General features: G+C 60.0%; 2 protein-coding genes across 2 annotated transcripts in view; both read right to left on the reverse strand.

The window, feature by feature from the left end:
* INSC (INSC spindle orientation adaptor protein) overlaps positions 1-6,343 on the reverse strand; it is a 172,541-nt gene extending 166,198 nt beyond the window's left edge. The window contains exon 1 of the mRNA XM_069968003.1: positions 6,291-6,343. The gene's annotated coding sequence lies outside the window, so the exon portion shown is untranslated. The remainder of the gene's footprint in view (positions 1-6,290) is intronic.
* Positions 1-18,059, reverse strand: part of LOC138789158 (uncharacterized) — a 50,461-nt gene that overhangs the window by 2,716 nt on the left and 29,686 nt on the right. The window lies entirely within an intron of this gene.

The following is an 18,059-nucleotide window of genomic DNA, read 5'->3' on the forward strand; positions in this document are numbered from 1 at the left end:
AAACTATGAAGTGACCGATGTATGGGAAGGAGAACGTGGTGGGCTGTGACCATAACCTATTATCTTCTATGGGAGGGTGTTGTGGGCATGCTCAGTAAACTATGAAGTGACCGATGTATGGGAAGGAGAACGTTGTGGGCTGTGACCATCACCTATTGTCTTCTATGGGAGGGTGTTGTGGGCATGCTCAGTAAACTATGAAGTGACCGATGTATGGGAAGGAGAATGTGGTGGGCTGTGACCATCACCTATTGTCTTCTATGGGAGGGTGTTGTGGGCATACTCGGTAAACTATGAAGTGACTAGTATAAAGGGAGGGGGAGGAGGTGAGCTATGACCATCACCTATTGTCTTCTATGTAAGATTATTGTGGGCATGCTCAGTAACTTGGGTACTGATTAATGTATAGAGATTGGGATGATCTGTATCTAGGTGTTACCTCTCACTGTGGTGATGATGATGATGATGATGAGGAGGAGGATACGGAGACGTCTGCGGTGTGACCCTCTGGGATGGATAGTGACGGTCAGGTGGCGGACGTTACTATGTGTGTCCCCTGGAGGAGGAGGGACCTGGAGACACAGATGGTATCTCTCAGTCTATTGTCTCTGTTACAATGTATCAGTGTTGGGCGCCCCCCTCCCCGGGGCCCCCCACAGACACAGGGCCCATTGTCTCCCCACATCCCTCATTTATGATGGAGATTTACTCTTAGTGACTGGGGTCTGGAATGTCACCCTGGAATCTGCCGCCCTCTTAAAGAGACAGCGTCACTATAATAAACCTAGGGGGCCGTGAGTGGTTTATGGTGTGTGGTGCCCCCTCTGTATACAGTGTAAGGCGGAACCCCGGGGCTGTCCCTTCAGGTCTCCGCATCCATACTTGCTCTTAGTGAATGGAAACATTATCCTGGTGCTGCCACAGAGCTGAGGGTCTGGTACAGTATGTAGGTAAGATTCCTTCCTTAGGTAAGACGCCCTCAGCTCCATACAACTAAGCCACGCCCTCAGCCCCATACAACTAAGCCACGCCCTAATCCCCATAGAACTAAGCAACGCCCTCAGCCCCATACAAATAAGCCACGCCCTCAGCTCCATACAACTAAGCCACGCCCTCAGCCCCATACAAATAAGCCACGCCCTCAGCCCCATACAAATAAGCCACGCCTTCAGCCCCATACAACTAAGCCACGCCCTAATCCCCATACAACTAAGCCACACCCTCAGCCCCATACAACTAAGCCACGCCCTCAGCCCCATACAACTAAGCCACGCCCTCAGCCCCATACAACTAAGCTACGCCCTCAGCTCCATACAACTAAGCCACGCCCTCATCCCCATACAACTAAACCACGCCCTCATCCCCATACTACTAAGCCACGCCCTCATCCCCATACTACTAAGCCACGCCCTTACCCATGCCACTCCCTTAGTTGTGGAGACCCCCATTCCGGCCCCGGGGCCTCAGCAGATTGTTTTACTTCTCACAAGGTGAAGCCTAAGGGTGGTATTACACGGCCCGATAATCGTTTGACAAGAGCTGCAAGGACATCGTTACCTATGTCCTTGCAGTCCTTGCTAAACTGCCATACATTACCCATCCACGTTCCAGGGCTGCTCCTGCTGTCCGCTTCTCCCGGGGTCCCGCGCGCGCTCTAGCCTCACAGCGGCCTGTGATTGGCTGAGCGGCCTATCAGCTGACAGGCCTCTGTGAAGCTAGAGCGCGCGCGGGACCCCGGGAGAAGCGGACAGCAGGAGCAGCCCTGGAACGTGGATGGGTAATGTATATCGTTAGTCGCCGGCCACGCACCGCTATTACACGCAGCGGTGCGCGTTCGGCCCCCGACAAAAATAGGGTCTAACCTATATCGGCTGATCGTTGCATTTATTACACGGAGCGATAATCGGCCGAATGGGGCCAATTCGGCCGATTATCGTTCCGTGTAATAGTACCCTTAGGACCCTATTCCACAGTAACGATAATCGGCCGGATAGGCCCCATTTGGCCCGATTCGGCCGGTTATCGTTCGGTGAAATAGAGAGAACGATCAGCCGATGATCGTGTCATCGTGTTCATTTAGGGTCAGACCTAAAATCATTGTTCCCCCACCGTGCATCGCTACGGTTGAATAGCGGTGCGCGGCGGGCGACCGACGATTTGAGAAGAAACAGCAGCAGCATCATCATACATTACCTGGCTGCAGGGCTTCTTCTCTGCGCTGTCTTCATCCCCGGGTCCCCCGCGCTCTATCTTCTGAATGGCCGGTCAGCTGACAAAGCGCTCAGCCAATCACAGGCCAGGACCGCCGCGGCCTGTGATTGGCCGAGTGTGGCCTGTCAGCTGACCGGCCATTCAGAAGGTAGAGCGCGGGGGACCCGGGGAGGAGACGGAGCGGAGGACAAGCCCTGCAGCCAGGTAATGTATGATGCTGCAAGGGCTGCAAGGACATCGGGAACGATATCCCTGCAGACCTCGCTCAACGATCATCGGGCCGTGGAATAGGCCCAGTAAATCTGCTAGATCGCCGCTCGTTCACATCGTTGATCAGCCTCGGCCCGTGGAATAGGACCCTAAGGTTTACCGAAAATTCCCAGAAGCCCCTGAGGGAGGGATACACTGTAACAGCCAGGAGATTGGGGGGGGGGGGGATACACTGTAACAGCCCGGAGATTGGGGGGGAGGATACACTGTAACAGCCGGGAGATTGGGGGGGGATACACTGTAACAGCCAGGAGATTGGGGGGGGGATACACTGTAACAGCCCGGAGATTGGGGGGGGAGGGGATACACTGTAACAGCCCGGAGATTGGGGGGGGAGGGGATACACTGTAACAGCCCGGAGATTGGGGGGGGAGGGGATACACTGTAACAGCCAGGAGATTGGGGGGGAGGATACACTGTAACAGCCGGGAGATTGGGGGGGGATACACTGTAACAGCCAGGAGATTGGGGGGGGGATACACTGTAACAGCCCGGAGATTGGGGGGGGAGGGGATACACTGTAACAGCCCGGAGATTGGGGGGGGAGGGGATACACTGTAACAGCCTGGAGATTGGGGGGGGAGGGGATACACTGTAACAGCCCGGAGATTGGGGGGGGAGGGGATACACTGTAACAGCCAGGAGATTGGGGGGGGAGGGGATACACTGTAACAGCCCGGAGATTGGGGGGGGGAGGGGATACACTGTAACAGCCCGGAGATTGGGGGGGGAGGGGATACACTGTAACAGCCAGGAGATTGGGGGGGGAGGAATACACTGTAACAGCCCGGAGATTGGGGGGGAGGAATACACTGTAACAGCCCGGAGATTGGGGGGGGGATACACTGTAACAGCCCGGAGATTGGGGGGGGGGGATACACTGTAACAGCCCGGAGATTGGGGGGGGGGGGATACACTGTAACAGCCCGGAGATTGGGGGGGGGGGGATACACTGTAACAGCCCGGAGATTGGGGGGGGGGGATACACTGTAACAGCCAGGAGATTGGGGGGGAGGAATACACTGTAACAGCCCGGAGATTGGGGGGGGGATACACTGTAACAGCCCGGAGATTGGGGGGGGATACACTGTAACAGCCCGGAGATTGGGGGGGGGGATACACTGTAACAGCCCGGAGATTGGGGGGGGGGATACACTGTAACAGCCAGGAGATTGGGGGGGAGGAATACACTGTAACAGCCCGGAGATTGGGGGGGGGGGATACACTGTAACAGCCCGGAGATTGGGGGGGGGATACACTGTAACAGCCCGGAGATTGGGGGGGGGGGATACACTGTAACAGCCCGGAGATTGGGGGGGGGGATACACTGTAACAGCCCGGAGATTGGGGGGGGGATACACTGTAACAGCCCGGAGATTGGGGGGGGGGGGGATACACTGTAACAGCCCGGAGATTGGGGGGGGGGGATACACTGTAACAGCCCGGAGATGGGGGGGGGGGGGGATACACTGTAACAGCCCGGAGAGGGGGGGGGGGGGGGGATACACTGTAACAGCCCGGGGATTGGGGGGGGGGGATACACTGTAACAGCCCGGAGTTTGGGGGGGGGGATACACTGTAACAGCCCGGAGATTGGGGGGGGGATACACTGTAACAGCCCGGAGATTGGGGGGGGGGCTACACTGTAACAGCCCGGAGATTGGGGGGGGGATACACTGTAACAGCCCGGAGATTGGGGGGGGGGATACACTGTAACAGCCCGGAGATTGGGGGGGGGATACACTGTAACAGCCCGGAGATTGGGGGGGGGAGGATACACTGTAACAGCCCGGAGATTGGGGGGGGGGGATACACTGTAACAGCCCGGAGATTGGGGGGGGGGGGATACACTGTAACAGCCCGGAGATTGGGGGGGGGGGGGTTACACTGTAACCCCCCGGAGATTGGGGGGGGGGGATACACTGTAACAGCCCGGAGATTGGGGGGGGGATACACTGTAACAGCCCGGGGAGGGGGGGATACACTGTAACAGCCCGGAGATTGGGGGGGGGGGATACACTGTAACAGCCCGGGGAGGGGGGAGGATACACTGTAACAGCCCGGGGAGGGGGGAGGATACACTGTAACAGCCCGGGGAGGGGGAAGGATACACTGTAACAGCCCGGAGATTGGGGGGGGGGGATACACTGTAACAGCCTGGGGAGGGGGGAGGATACACTGTAACAGCCCGGAGATTGGGGGGGGGGATACACTGTAACAGCCCGGAGATTGGGGGGGGGATACACTGTAACAGCCTGGGGAGGGGGAAGGATACACTGTAACAGCCCGGAGATTGGGGGGGGGATACACTGTAACAGCCTGGGGAGGGGGGAGGATACACTGTAACAGCCCGGAGATTGGGGGGGGGATACACTGTAACAGCCCGGGGAGGGGGGGAGGATACACTGTAACAGCCCAGGGAGGGGGGAGGATACACTGTAACAGCCCAGGGAGGGGGGAGGATACACTGTAACAGCCCGGAGAGGGGGGGGGATACACTGTAACAGCCCGGAGATTGGGGGGGGGGATACACTGTAACAGCCAGGGGAGGGGGGAGGATACACTGTAACAGCCCGGGGAGGGGGGAGGATACACTGTAACAGCCCGGGGAGGGGGAAGGATACACTGTAACAGCCCGGAGATTGGGGGGGGGGGATACACTGTAACAGCCCGGAGATTGGGGGGGGGATACACTGTAACAGCCAGGAGATTGGGGGGGAGGAATACACTGTAACAGCCCGGAGATTGGGGGGGGGATACACTGTAACAGCCTGGGGAGGGGGGAGGATACACTGTAACAGCCCGAGATTGGGGGGGGGATACACTGTAACAGCCCGGGGAGGGGGGGAGGATACACTGTAACAGCCCAGGGAGGGGGGAGGATACACTGTAACAGCCCAGGGAGGGGGAGGATACACTGTAACAGCCCGGAGAGGGGGGGGATACACTGTAACAGCCCGGAGATTGGGGGGGGGGGATACACTGTAACAGCCCGGAGATTGGGGGGGGGGATACACAGTAACAGCCCGGAGATTGGGGGGGGGGGGGATACACTGTAACAGCCCGGGGAGGGGGGGAGGATACACTGTAACAGCCCAGGGAGGGGGGAGGATACACTGTAACAGCCAGGGGAGGGGGGAGGATACACTGTAACAGCCCGGGGAGGGGGGAGGATACACTGTAACAGCCCGGGGAGGGGGAAGGATACACTGTAACAGCCCGGAGATTGGGGGGGGGGGGGATACACTGTAACAGCCTGGGGAGGGGGGAGGATACACTGTAACAGCCCGGAGATTGGGGGGGGGGATACACTGTAACAGCCCGGAGATTGGGGGGGGGGGGATACACTGTAACAGCCCGGAGAGGGGGGGAGGATACACTGTAACAGCCCAGGGAGGGGGGAGGATACACTGTAACAGCCCAGGGAGGGGGGAGGATACACTGTAACAGCCCGGGGAGGGGGGAGGATACACTGTAACAGCCCGGGGAGGGGGAAGGATACACTGTAACAGCCCGGAGATTGGGGGGGGGGGATACACTGTAACAGCCTGGGGAGGGGGGAGGATACACTGTAACAGCCCGGAGATGGGGGGGGGGGATACACTGTAACAGCCCGGAGATTGGGGGGGGGGGGGGGATACACTGTAACAGCCCGGGGAGGGGGGAGGATACACTGTAACAGCCCAGGGAGGGGGGAGGATACACTGTAACAGCCCGGGGAGGGGGGAGGATACACTGTAACAGTCACACTGCAGGTCACAGGTAGCAACAAAATTCAGGAAGGAAAGTGAAAGTTGTCATAAACTCACATGAGGCGCAAGTGGCGGCAGCAGGATCAGTGCACCGGTGGTGGCGGCAGCAGGATCAGTGCACCGGTGGTGGCGGCAGCAGGATCAGTGCACCAGTGGTGGCGGCAGCAGGATCAGTGCACCGGTGGTGGCGGCAGCAGGATCAGTGCACCAGTGGTGGCGGCAGCAGGATCAGTGCACCGGTGGTGGCGGCAGCAGGATCAGTGCACCAGTGGTGGCGGCGGCAGGATCAGTGCACCAGTGGTGGCGGCAGGATCAGTGCACCGGTGGTGGCGGCAGCAGGATCAGTGCACCGGTGGTGGCGGCGGCAGGATCAGTGCACCAGTGGTGGCGGCGGCAGGATCAGTGCACCAGTGGTGGCGGCAGCAGCTCAGGGTGTTGGGTGTTGGCAGCAGCAGGGTCAGGTTGGCGGGGGTTGCAGCAGCAGGATCGGGCTCCTATAAGTCAGGGTGACAGATGGATTTTGGGGTGACAGCTCCGGGGTAGGGTGGGGTGACAGCTCCCCAGGCTGTCAGGGTAGCAGAAAGATCAGGGTGGCAGCAGCAGGATCTGGGGTCCTGAGTGCCGGGGGTGACAGCAGGATCTGGGGGCAGGCTCCTCCAGGCTGTCAGGGTGGCAGCAGCAGGATCTGGGGGCAGGCTCCTCCAGGCTGTCAGGGTGGCAGCAGCAGGATCTGGGGGCAGGCTCTTCCAGGCTGTCAGGGTGGCAGCAGCAGGATCTGGGGGCAGGCTTCTCCAGGCTGTCAGGGTGGCAGCAGCAGGATCTGGGGGCAGGCTTCTCCAGGCTGTCAGGGTGGCAGCAGCAGGATCTGGGGGCAGGCTCTTCCAGGCTGTCAGGGTGGCAGCAGCAGGATCTGGGGTCCTGAGTGCCGGGGGTGACAGCAGGATCTGGGGGCAGGCTTCTCCAGGCTGTCAGGGTGGCAGCAGCAGTATCTGGGGGCAGGCTTCTCCAGGCTGTCAGGGTGGCAGCAGCAGGATCTGGGCTCCTGAGTGCCGGGGGTGACAGCAGGATCTGGGGGCAGGCTCCTCCAGGCTGTCAGGGTGGCAGCAGCAGGATCTGGGGGCAGGCTTCTCCAGGCTGTCAGGGTGGCAGCAGCAGGATCTGGGGGCAGGCTTCTCCAGGCTGTCAGGGTGGCAGCAGCAGTATCTGGGGGCAGGCTCCTCCAGGCTGTCAGGGTGGCAGCAGCAGGATCTGGGCTCCTGAGTGCCGGGGGTGACAGCAGGATCTGGGGGCAGGCTCCTCCAGGCTGTCAGAGATTTGGCGGCTGCCCTCCGCCTGTCTGTGCGGTGAGGCCCCGGCTCTGTAATTAGAGACTGGAGGAAATAATAGAGCAGCAGAATGTGAGCGGTGAGGCCGAGTGGAGCCCAGGAATCCACAGCCCCCCCCCCCCCCCCCCCCCCCCCCCCCCCCCCCGTACCCTGCCAGGCTGGGGGGACTACAGGACCCAGCACGGATGCTGCTAACACAACATTTACACAGGGATCTGCTTCCACACAGAAGGTTCAGCGACACTTTCCAGTCAGCTCTCCCATCCTGATGGTTTGTTACAGTGTATCAGTCCATCAGGCTGATCAGAGGATAGACTAGACAAGCCTGTAACATACCCTCAGCTATGATAAGACCTGACAAGCACCCGTGTCCCTCTGACAACCCTGACAGTCACATATATCTGGCCAGGAGAATATTGTGACAGTGTCAGATGGAGAGCTGTTTCCCATCAGATCTGCTGAGACTTGTGGTTCCCCCTCCACTCCCCCTGATCACATAGAGATTTCAGCACTGGAGGCAGCATCACATCAGGGATTCTGCTCCTCTGTGTCAGGCAGGTGTGGATGGACGTGGAGACCCCCATTCCAGCCCCGGGGCCTCAGCAGATTGTTTTACTTCACACAAGGTGAAGCCTGCGGTTTCCTAAAAATTCCCAGAAGCCCCTGAGATATGTCAGGAACTTTCCAAAACCACCGAGACCCCGACCATCCCACCAACCATCATACACCCCTGACTATCCACTGACCATCCTACCAACCTGCAACCCCGATCATCCCACTAACATATACTCCTGACCATCCCACTGACCCCCAACCATCCACTAACCTGCGACCCCGACCATCCCACCAACCCCCAACTATCCACTAACCTACACACCGGACCCCTAACCTATAACCGACCCCAATCATCCACCAACCTATACCCCCTGACCATCCACCTCCCCATATCTCCTGACCCCAATCATCCACCGCCCCATACCCCCTGACCATCCAACGCCTCATACTCCCTGACCCCAATCATCCACCTCCCCATACCCCCTGACCCCAATCATCCACCTCCCCATACCCCCTGACCATCCAACGCCTCATACTCCCTGACCCCAATCATCCACCGCCCCATACCCCCTGACCATCCACCGCCCCATACCCCCTGACCATCCAACGCCTCATACTCCCTGACCCCAATCATCCACCTCCCCATACTTCCTGCCCCTCCACCTCCCTATACTCCCGGACCCTCCACCTCCCCATACCCCCTGACCATCCAACGCCTCATACTCCCTGACCCCAATCATCCACCTCCCCATACTTCCTGCCCCTCCACCTCCCTATACTCCCGGACCCTCCACCTCCCCATACTCCCTGACCCTCCACCGCCCCATACTCCCTGACCATCCACCTCCCCATACCCCCTGACCATCCAACGCCTCATACTCCCTGACCCCAATCATCCACCTCCCCATACCCCCTGACCATCCCCCTCCCCATACTCCCTGACTATCTACCGCCGCATACCCCCTGACCCTCCACCTCCCCATACTCCCGGACCACCCACCTCCCCATACTCCCTGACTATCTACCGCCGCATACCCCAGACCATCCACCTCCCCATACCCCCTGAACATCCACCGCCCCATACCCCCTGAACATCCACCGCCCCATACCCCCTGAATATCCACCGCCCCATACCCCCTGAACATCCACTGAACCAAACTCCGACCCCAATCATCCGCTCCATACCCCCTGACCCCAATCATCCACCGCCCCATACCCCCTTACCATCCACCGCCCCACACCCCCAGACCATCCACCGCCCCACACCCCCAGACCATCCACCGCCCGATACCCCCAGACCATCCACCGCCCCATACTCCCTGACCTTCCACCTCTCCATACTCCCTAACCTTCCACCTCCTCATACCCCCTGACCTTCCACCTCCTCATACCCCTGACCTTCCACCTCTCCATACTCCCTAACCTTCCACCTCCTCATACCCCCTGAACATCCACCGTCCCATACTCCCTGACCTTCCACCGCTCTATACTCCCTGACTATCCACCGCCGCATACCCCCTGATCGCCCACCTCCCCATACCCCCTGACCATCCACCGCCCTATACCCCTTGACCCCAATCATCCACCTCCCCATACCCCCAGACCATCCACATCCCCAAATTCACTGACCTCAATCATCCACCTCCCCATACTTCCTGACCATCCACCACCGCATACCCCCTGACCGTCCACCGCCCCATACCCCCTGACCATCCACCGCACGATACCCCCTGACCGTCGATCGCCGCATACCCCCTGACGATCCACAGCTCCATACTCCCTGACCCTCCATCTTCCCATACCCCCAGACCATCCACCTCCCCATACCCCCTGACCATCCAACGCCTCATAATCCCTGACCCCAATCATCCCCCCTCCCGATACTCCCTGACTATCTACCGCCGCATACCCCCTGACCATTCACCTCCCCATACCCCCTAACCTTCCACCGCCCCATACTCCCTGACTATCTACCGCCGCATACCCCAGACCATCCAGCGCCCCATACTCACTGACCTTCCACCTCCCCATACCCCCTGACCCCAATTATCCACCGCCCCATACCCCCCTGACCATCCACCTCCTCATACCCCCTGACCATCCACCGCCCCATACCCCCTGACCCCTATCATCCACCTCCCCATAGTCCCTGACCGTCCACCGCCCCATACCCCCCGACCGTCCACCGCCCCATACCCCCTGACCGTCCACCTCCCCATACCCCCTGACCGCCCACCTCCCCATACCCCCTGACCATCCTCCGCCCGATACCCCCAGACCATCCACCGCCCCATACTCCCTGACCCTCCACCTTCCCATACCCCCAGACCATCCACCTCCCCATACCCCCTGAACATCCACCGAATCATACTCCGACCCCAATCATCCGCCCCCTGACCCCAATCATCCACCGCCCCATACCCCCTGAACATCCACCGCCCCATACCCCCTGAACATCCACCGAACCATACCCCCAGACCATCCACTGCCCTATACCCCCAGACCATCCACCGCCCTATACCCCCTGACCGCCCACCTCCCCATACCCCCTGACCGCCCACCTCCCCATACCCCCTGACCGCCCACCTTCTCATACCCCCTGACCGCCCACCTGCCCATACCCCCTGACCTTCCACCTCCTCATACCCCCTGACCGCCCTCCTCCCGCCTTCCACCGCCCCATACTCCGTGACCGCCCTCCTCCTCATACCCCCTGACCTTCCACCTCTCCATACCCCCTGACCTTCCACCTGCCCATACCCCCTGACCATTCACCTCCTCATACCCCCTGACCTTCCACCTTCCCATACCCCCTGACTGCCCACCTGCCCATACCCCCTGACCATCCACCTTTCCATACCCCCTGACCTTCCACCTCGTCATACCCCCTGACCTTCCACCTATCCATACCCCCTGACCTTCCACCTCTCCATACCCCCTGACCGCCCTCCTCTTCATACCCCCTGACCTTCCACCTCCTCATACCCCCTGACCTTCCACCGCCCCATACCCCCTGACCTTCCACCTCTCCATACCCACTGACCTTCCACCTCCTCATACCCCCTGACCTTCCACCTCTCCATACCCCCTGACCTTCCACCTCCTCATACCCCCTGACCTTCCACCTATCCATACCCCCTGACCTTCCACCTCTCCATACCCCCTGACCTTCCACCTCCTTATACCCCCTGACCTTCCACCGCCCCATACCCCCTGACCTTCCACCTCCTCATACCCCCTGACCTTCCACCTCTCCATACCCCCTGACCTTCCACCTCTCCATACCCCCTGACCGCCCTCCTCTCCATACCCCCTGACCGTCCACCTCTCCATACCCCCTGACCTTCCACCTCTCCATACCCCCTGACCTTCCACCTCTCCATACCCCCTGACCTTCCACCTCTCCATACCCCCTGACCTTCCACCTCTCCATACCCCCTGACTGTCCACCTCTCCATACCCCCTGACCGTCCACCTCCCCATACCCCCTGACCTTCCACCTCCCCATACCCCCTGACCGTCCACCTCCCCATACCCCCTGACCGCCCACCTGCCCATACCCCCTGACCTTCCACCTCCCCATACCCCCTGACCTTCCTCCTCCCCATACCCCCTGACCGCCCACCTCCTCATACCCCCTGACCTTCCACCTCCCGCCTTCCACCGCCCCATACTCCGTGACCGCCCTCCTCCTCATACCCCCTGACCTTCCACCTTCCCATACCCCCTGACTGCCCACCGCCCCATACCCCCTGACCATCCACCTCCTCATACCCCCTGACCTTCCACCTCTCCATACCCCCTGACCTTCCACCTCTCCATACCCCCAGACCTTCCACCTCCTCATACTCCCTGACCTTCCACTGCCCCATACCCCCTGACCATCCACCTCCACATACCACCTGACCTTCCACCTCTCAATACCCCCTGACCTTCCACCTCCTCATACCCCCTGACCTTCCACCTTTCCATACCCCCTGACCGTCCACCTCTCCATACCCCCTGACCTTCCACCTCCCCATACCCCCTGACCGTCCACCTCCCCATACCCTCTGACCGCCCACCTCCCCGTCCACCTCCCCCCTGACCGTCCACCTCCCCATATCCCCTGACCGCCCACCTACCCATACCCCCTGACCTTCTACCTCCCCATACCCCCTGACCGCCCACCTCCTCATACCCCCTGACCTTCCACCTCCCGCCTTCCACCGCCCCATACTCCGTGACCGCCCTCCTCCTCATACCCCCTGACCTTCCACCTCCTCATACCCCCTGACCTTCCACCTTCCCATACCCCCTGACTGCCCACCTGCCCATACCCCCTGACCATCCACCTCTCCATACCCCCTGACCTTCCACCTCCTCATACCCCCTGACCTTCCACCTATCCATACCCCGACCTTCCACCTCTCCATACCCCCTGAACTTCCACCGCCCCATAACCCCTGACCTTCCACCTCTCCATACCCCCTGACCTTCCACCTCTCCATACCCCCTGACCTTTCACCTCTCCATACCCCCTGACCTTCCACCTCTCCATACCCCCTGACCATCCACCTCCTCATACCCCCTGACCTTCCACCTCTCCATACTCCCTGACCATCCACCTCCTCATACCCCCTGACCTTCCACCTCCTCATACTCCCTGACCTTCCACTGCCCCATACCCCCTGACCTTCCACCTCTCCATACCCCCTGACCTTCCACCTCTCTATACCCCCTGACCATCCACCTCCTCATACCCCCTGACCATCCACCTCCTCATACCACCTGACCTTCCACCTCTCTATACCCCCTGACCTTCCACCTCCTCATACCCCCTGACCTTCCACCTCTCCATACCCCCTGACCTTCCACCTCTCCATACCCCCTGACCGTCCACCTCCCCATACCCCCTGACCTTCCACCTCCCCATACCCCCTGACCGTCCACCTCCCCATACCCCCTGACCGTCCACCTCCCCCCTGACCGTCCACCTCCCCATATCCCCTGACCGCCCACCTCCCCATACCCCCTGACCTTCCACCTCCCCATACCCCCTGACCTTCCACCTCCCCATACCCCCTGACCGCCCACCTCCTCATACCCCCTGACCTTCCACCTACCGCCTTCCATCGTTCCATACTCCGTGACCGCCCTCCTCCTCATACCCCCTGACCTTCCACCTCTCCATACCCCCTGACCATTCACCTCCTCATACCCCCTGACCATCCACCTCTCCATACCCCCTGACCTTCCACCTCGTCATACCCCCTGACCTTCCACCTATCCATACCCCCTGACCTTCCACCTCTCCATACCCCCTGACCTTCCACCGCCCCATACCCCCTGACCATCCACCTCTCCATACCCCCTGACCTTCCACCTCTCCATACCCCCTGACCTTCCACCTCTCCATACCCCCTGACCATCCACCTCCTCATACCCCTTGACCTTCCACCTCTTCATACTCCCTGACCTTCCACTGCCCCATACCCCCTGACCTTCCACCTCTCCATACCCCCTGACCTTCCACCTCTCCATACCCCCTGACCTTCCACCTCTCCATACCCCCTGACCTTCCACCTCTCCATACCCCCTGACCTTCCACCTCTCCATACCCCCTGACCTTCCACCTCTCCATACCCCCTGACCGCCCTCCTCTCCATACCCCCTGACCTTCCACCTCTCCATACCCCCTGACCATCCATTGTACCCTGACACAGCCTGCGACCCCAGGGGACAACAACCCTGATAGCAATGAATGTGAGGAGCAGCTCCGGAGGTAATAATGCAGCTCCCACAGACCAGCACTATTATATTGGGGAGGGTCACAGTGTGCCGTTATACAGCGCGGGGGGAGGGGAGCAGCAGCGGCTGGTAGAACGTCCCGGTATATAGCGGGGGGACCTGTCCCAGTATGCAGCGCGGCTGGTAGAACGTCCCGGTATATAGCGGGGGGAACTGTCCCAGTATGCAGCGCGGCTGGTGGACCGTCCCGGTATATAGCGGGGGGAACTGTCCCAGTATGCAGTGCGGCTGGTGGACTGTCCCGGTATATAGTGGGGGGAACTGTCCCAGTATGCAGCGCGGCTGGTAGAACGTCCCGGTATATAGCGGGGGGAACTGTCCCAGTATGCAGCGCGGCTGGTAGACTGTCCCGGTATACAGCGGGGGGAACTGTCCCAGTATGCAGCGCGGCTGGTGGACCGTACCGGGATATAGCGGGGGGAACTGTCCCAGTATGCAGCGCGGCTGGTGGACCGTCCCGGTATATAGCGGGGGGAACTGTCCCAGTATGCAGCGCGGCTGGTGGACCGTCCCGGTATATAGCGGGGGGAACTGTCCCAGTATGCAGCGCGGCTGGTAGAACGTCCCGGTATATAGCGGGGGGAACTGTCCTAGTATGCAGCGCGGCTGGTAGAACGTCCCGGTACATAGCGGGGGGAACTGTCCTAGTATGCAGCGCGGCTGGTGGACCGTCCCGGTATATAGCGGGGGGAACTGTCCCAGTATGCAGCGTGGCTGGTAGAACGTCCCGGTATATAGCGGGGGGAACTGTCCTAGTATGCAGCGCGGCTGGTAGAACGTCCCGGTACATAGCGGGGGGAACTGTCCCAGTATGCAGTGCGGCTGGTAGACCGTCCCGGTATATAGCGGGGGGAACTGTCCCAGTATGCAGCGCGGCTGGTGGACCGTCCCGGTATATAGCGGGGGGAACTGTCCCAGTATGCACTGCGGCTGGTGGACCGTCCCGGTATATAGCGGGGGGAACTGTCCCAGTATGCAGCGCGGCTGTTGGACCGTCCCGGTATATAGCGGGGGGAACTGTCCCAGTATGCAGCGCGGCTGGTGGACCGTCCCGGTATATAGCGGGGGGAACTGTCCCAGTATGCAGCGCGGCTGGTGGACCGTCCCGGTATATAGCGGGGGGAACTGTCCCAGTATGAAGCGCGGCTGGTGGACCGTCCCGGTATATAGCGGGGGGAACTGTCCCAGTATGCAGCGCGGCTGGTAGACCGTCCCGGTACATAGTGGGGGGAACTGTCCCAGTATGCAGCGCGGCTGGTAGAACGTCCCGGTATATAGCGGGGGGAACTGTCCCAGTATGCAGCGCGGCTGGTAGACCGTCCCGGTATATAGCGGGGGGAACTGTCCCAGTATGCAGCGCGGCTGGTGGACCGTCCCGGTATATAGTGGGGGGAACTGTCCCAGTATGCAGCGCGGCTGGTGGACCGTCCCGGTATATACCGGGGGGAACTGTCCCAGTATGCAGCGCGGCTGGTAGAACGTCCCGGTATATAGCGGGGGGAACTGTCCTAGTATGCAGCGCGGCTGGTAGAACGTTCCGGTACATAGCGGGGGGAACTGTCCCAGTATGCAGTGCGGCTGGTGGACCGTCCCGGTATATAGCGGGGGGAACTGTCCCAGTATGCAGCGCGGCTGGTGGACCGTCCCGGTATATAGCGGGGGGAACTGTCCCAGTATGCACTGCGGCTGGTGGACCGTCCCGGTATATAGCGGGGGGAACTGTCCCAGTATGCAGCGCGGCTGTTGGACCGTCCCGGTATATAGCGGGGGGAACTGTCCCAGTATGCAGCGCGGCTGGTGGACCGTCCCGGTATATAGCTGGGGGAACTGTCCCAGTATGCACTGCGGCTGGTGGACCGTCCCGGTATATAGCGGGGGGAACTGTCCCAGTATGCAGCGCGGCTGGTAGACCGTCCCGGTATATAGCGCGGGGAACTGTCCCAGTATGCAGCGCGGCTGGTGGACCGTCCCGGTATATAGCGGGGGGAACTGTCCCAGTATGCAGCGCGGCTGGTGGACCGTCCCGGTATATAGCGGGGGGAACTGTCCCAGTATGCACTGCGGCTGGTGGACCGTCCCGGTATATAGCGGGGGGAACTATCCCAGTATGCACTGCGGCTGGTGGACCGTCCCGGTATATAGCGGGGGGAACTGTCCCAGTATGCAGCGCGGCTGGTGGACCGTCCCGGTATATAGCGGGGGGAACTGTCCCAGTATGCAGCGCGGCTGGTGGACCGTCCCGGTATAAAGCGGGGGGAACTGTCCCAGTATGCAGCGCGGCTGGTGGACCGTCCCGGTATATAGCGGGGGGAACTGTCCCAGTATGCAGCGCGGCTGGTGGACCGTCCCGGTATATAGCGGGGGGAACTGTCCCAGTATGCAGCGCGGCTGGTAGAACGTCCCGGTATATAGCGGAGGAACTGTCCTAGTATGCAGCGCGGCTGGTGGACCGTCCTGGTATATAGCGGGGGGAACTGTCCTAGTATGCAGCGCGGCTGGTGGACCGTCCCGGTATATAGCGGGGGGAACTGTCCCAGTATGCACTGCGGCTGGTGGACCGTCCCGGTATATAGCGGGGGGAACTGTCCCAGTATGCAGCGCGGCTGGTAGAACGTCCCGGTACATAGTGGGGGGAACTGTCCCAGTATGCAGTGCGGCTGGTGGACCGTCCCGGTATATAGCGGGGGGGAACTGTCCCAGTATGCACTGCGGCTGGTGGACCGTCCCGGTATATAGCGGGGGGAACTGTCCTAGTATGCAGTGCGGCTGGTAGAACGTCCGGTAGACACATAGACAGTTTGCGGTACACGGCCGCTCATTCACCTATTAGGCTCCTCCCCTCCTCACTATATGAGGGAGCACCTTGTCCGAAACCACTATTACCGCTTTTCAATTTAAGAGGCCATGTGATCAGTTGCTATTGGCAACGGCTCCTGTGTATACCGTCTGATGGTGGCGGGAGCCTGACAGGTGGTGTTACAGTGTACAGGACAGGTGTGTCTAGTGGTGGTGGTGTTACAGTGTACAGGCCAGGTGTGTCTAGTGGTGGTGGTGTTACAGTGTACAGGGCAGGTGTGTCTAGTGGTGGTGGTGTTACAGTGTACAGGACAGGTGTGTCTAGTGGTGGTGGTGTTACAGTGTACAGGCCAGGTGTGTCTAGTGGTGGTGGTGTTACAGTGTACAGGGCAGGTGTGTCTAGTGGTGGTGGTGTTACAGTGTACAGGACAGGTGTGTCTAGTGGTGGTGTTAGAGTGTACAGGACAGGTGTGTCTAGTGGTGGTGGTGTTACAGTGTACAGGACAGGTGTGTCTAGTGGTGGTGGTGTTACAGTGTACAGGCCAGGTGTGTCTAGTGGTGGTGGTGTTACAGTGTACGGTGCAGGTGTGTCTAGTGGTGGTGTTACAGTGTACAGCACAGGTGTGTCTAGTGGTGGTGGTGTTACAGTGTACAGGCCAGGTGTGTCTAGTGGTGGTGTTACAGTGTACAGCACAGGTGTGTCTAGTGGTGGTGGTGTTACAGTGTACAGGACAGGTGTGTCTAGTGGTGGTGTTACAGTGTACAGCACAGGTGTGTCTAGTGGTGGTAGTGTTACAGTGTACAGGACAGGTGTGTCTAGTGGTGGTGTTACTGTGTACAGGACAGGTGTGTCTAGTGGTGGTGTTACAGTGTACAGGACAGGTGTGTCTAGTGGTGGTGTTACTGTGTACAGGACAGGTGTGTCTAGTGGTGGCGTTACAGTGTACAGGACAGGTGTGTCTAGTGGTGGTGGTGTTACAGTGTACAGGACAGGTGTGTCTAGTGGTGGTGTTACAGTGTACAGGACAGGTGTGTCTAGTGGTGGTAGTGTTACAGTGTACAGGACAGGTGTGTCTAGTGGTGGTGTTACAGTGTACAGGACAGGTGTGTCTAGTGGTGGTGGTGTTACAGTGTACAGGACAGGTGTGTCTAGTGGTGGTAGTGTTACAGTGTACAGGACAGGTGTGTCTAGTGATGGTGGTGTTACAGTGTACAGGACAGGTGTGTCTAGTGGTGGTGTTACAGTGTACGGGACAGGTGTGTCTAGTGGTGGTGGTGTTACAGTGTACAGGACAGGTGTGTCTAGTGGTGGTAATGTTACAGTGTACAGGACAGGTGTGTCTAGTGGTGGTGGTGTTAC

The sequence above is a fragment of the Dendropsophus ebraccatus genome, chromosome 4 (genome assembly GCF_027789765.1).
Source record: "Dendropsophus ebraccatus isolate aDenEbr1 chromosome 4, aDenEbr1.pat, whole genome shotgun sequence".
Classification (NCBI taxonomy): Eukaryota; Metazoa; Chordata; class Amphibia; order Anura; family Hylidae; genus Dendropsophus; species Dendropsophus ebraccatus.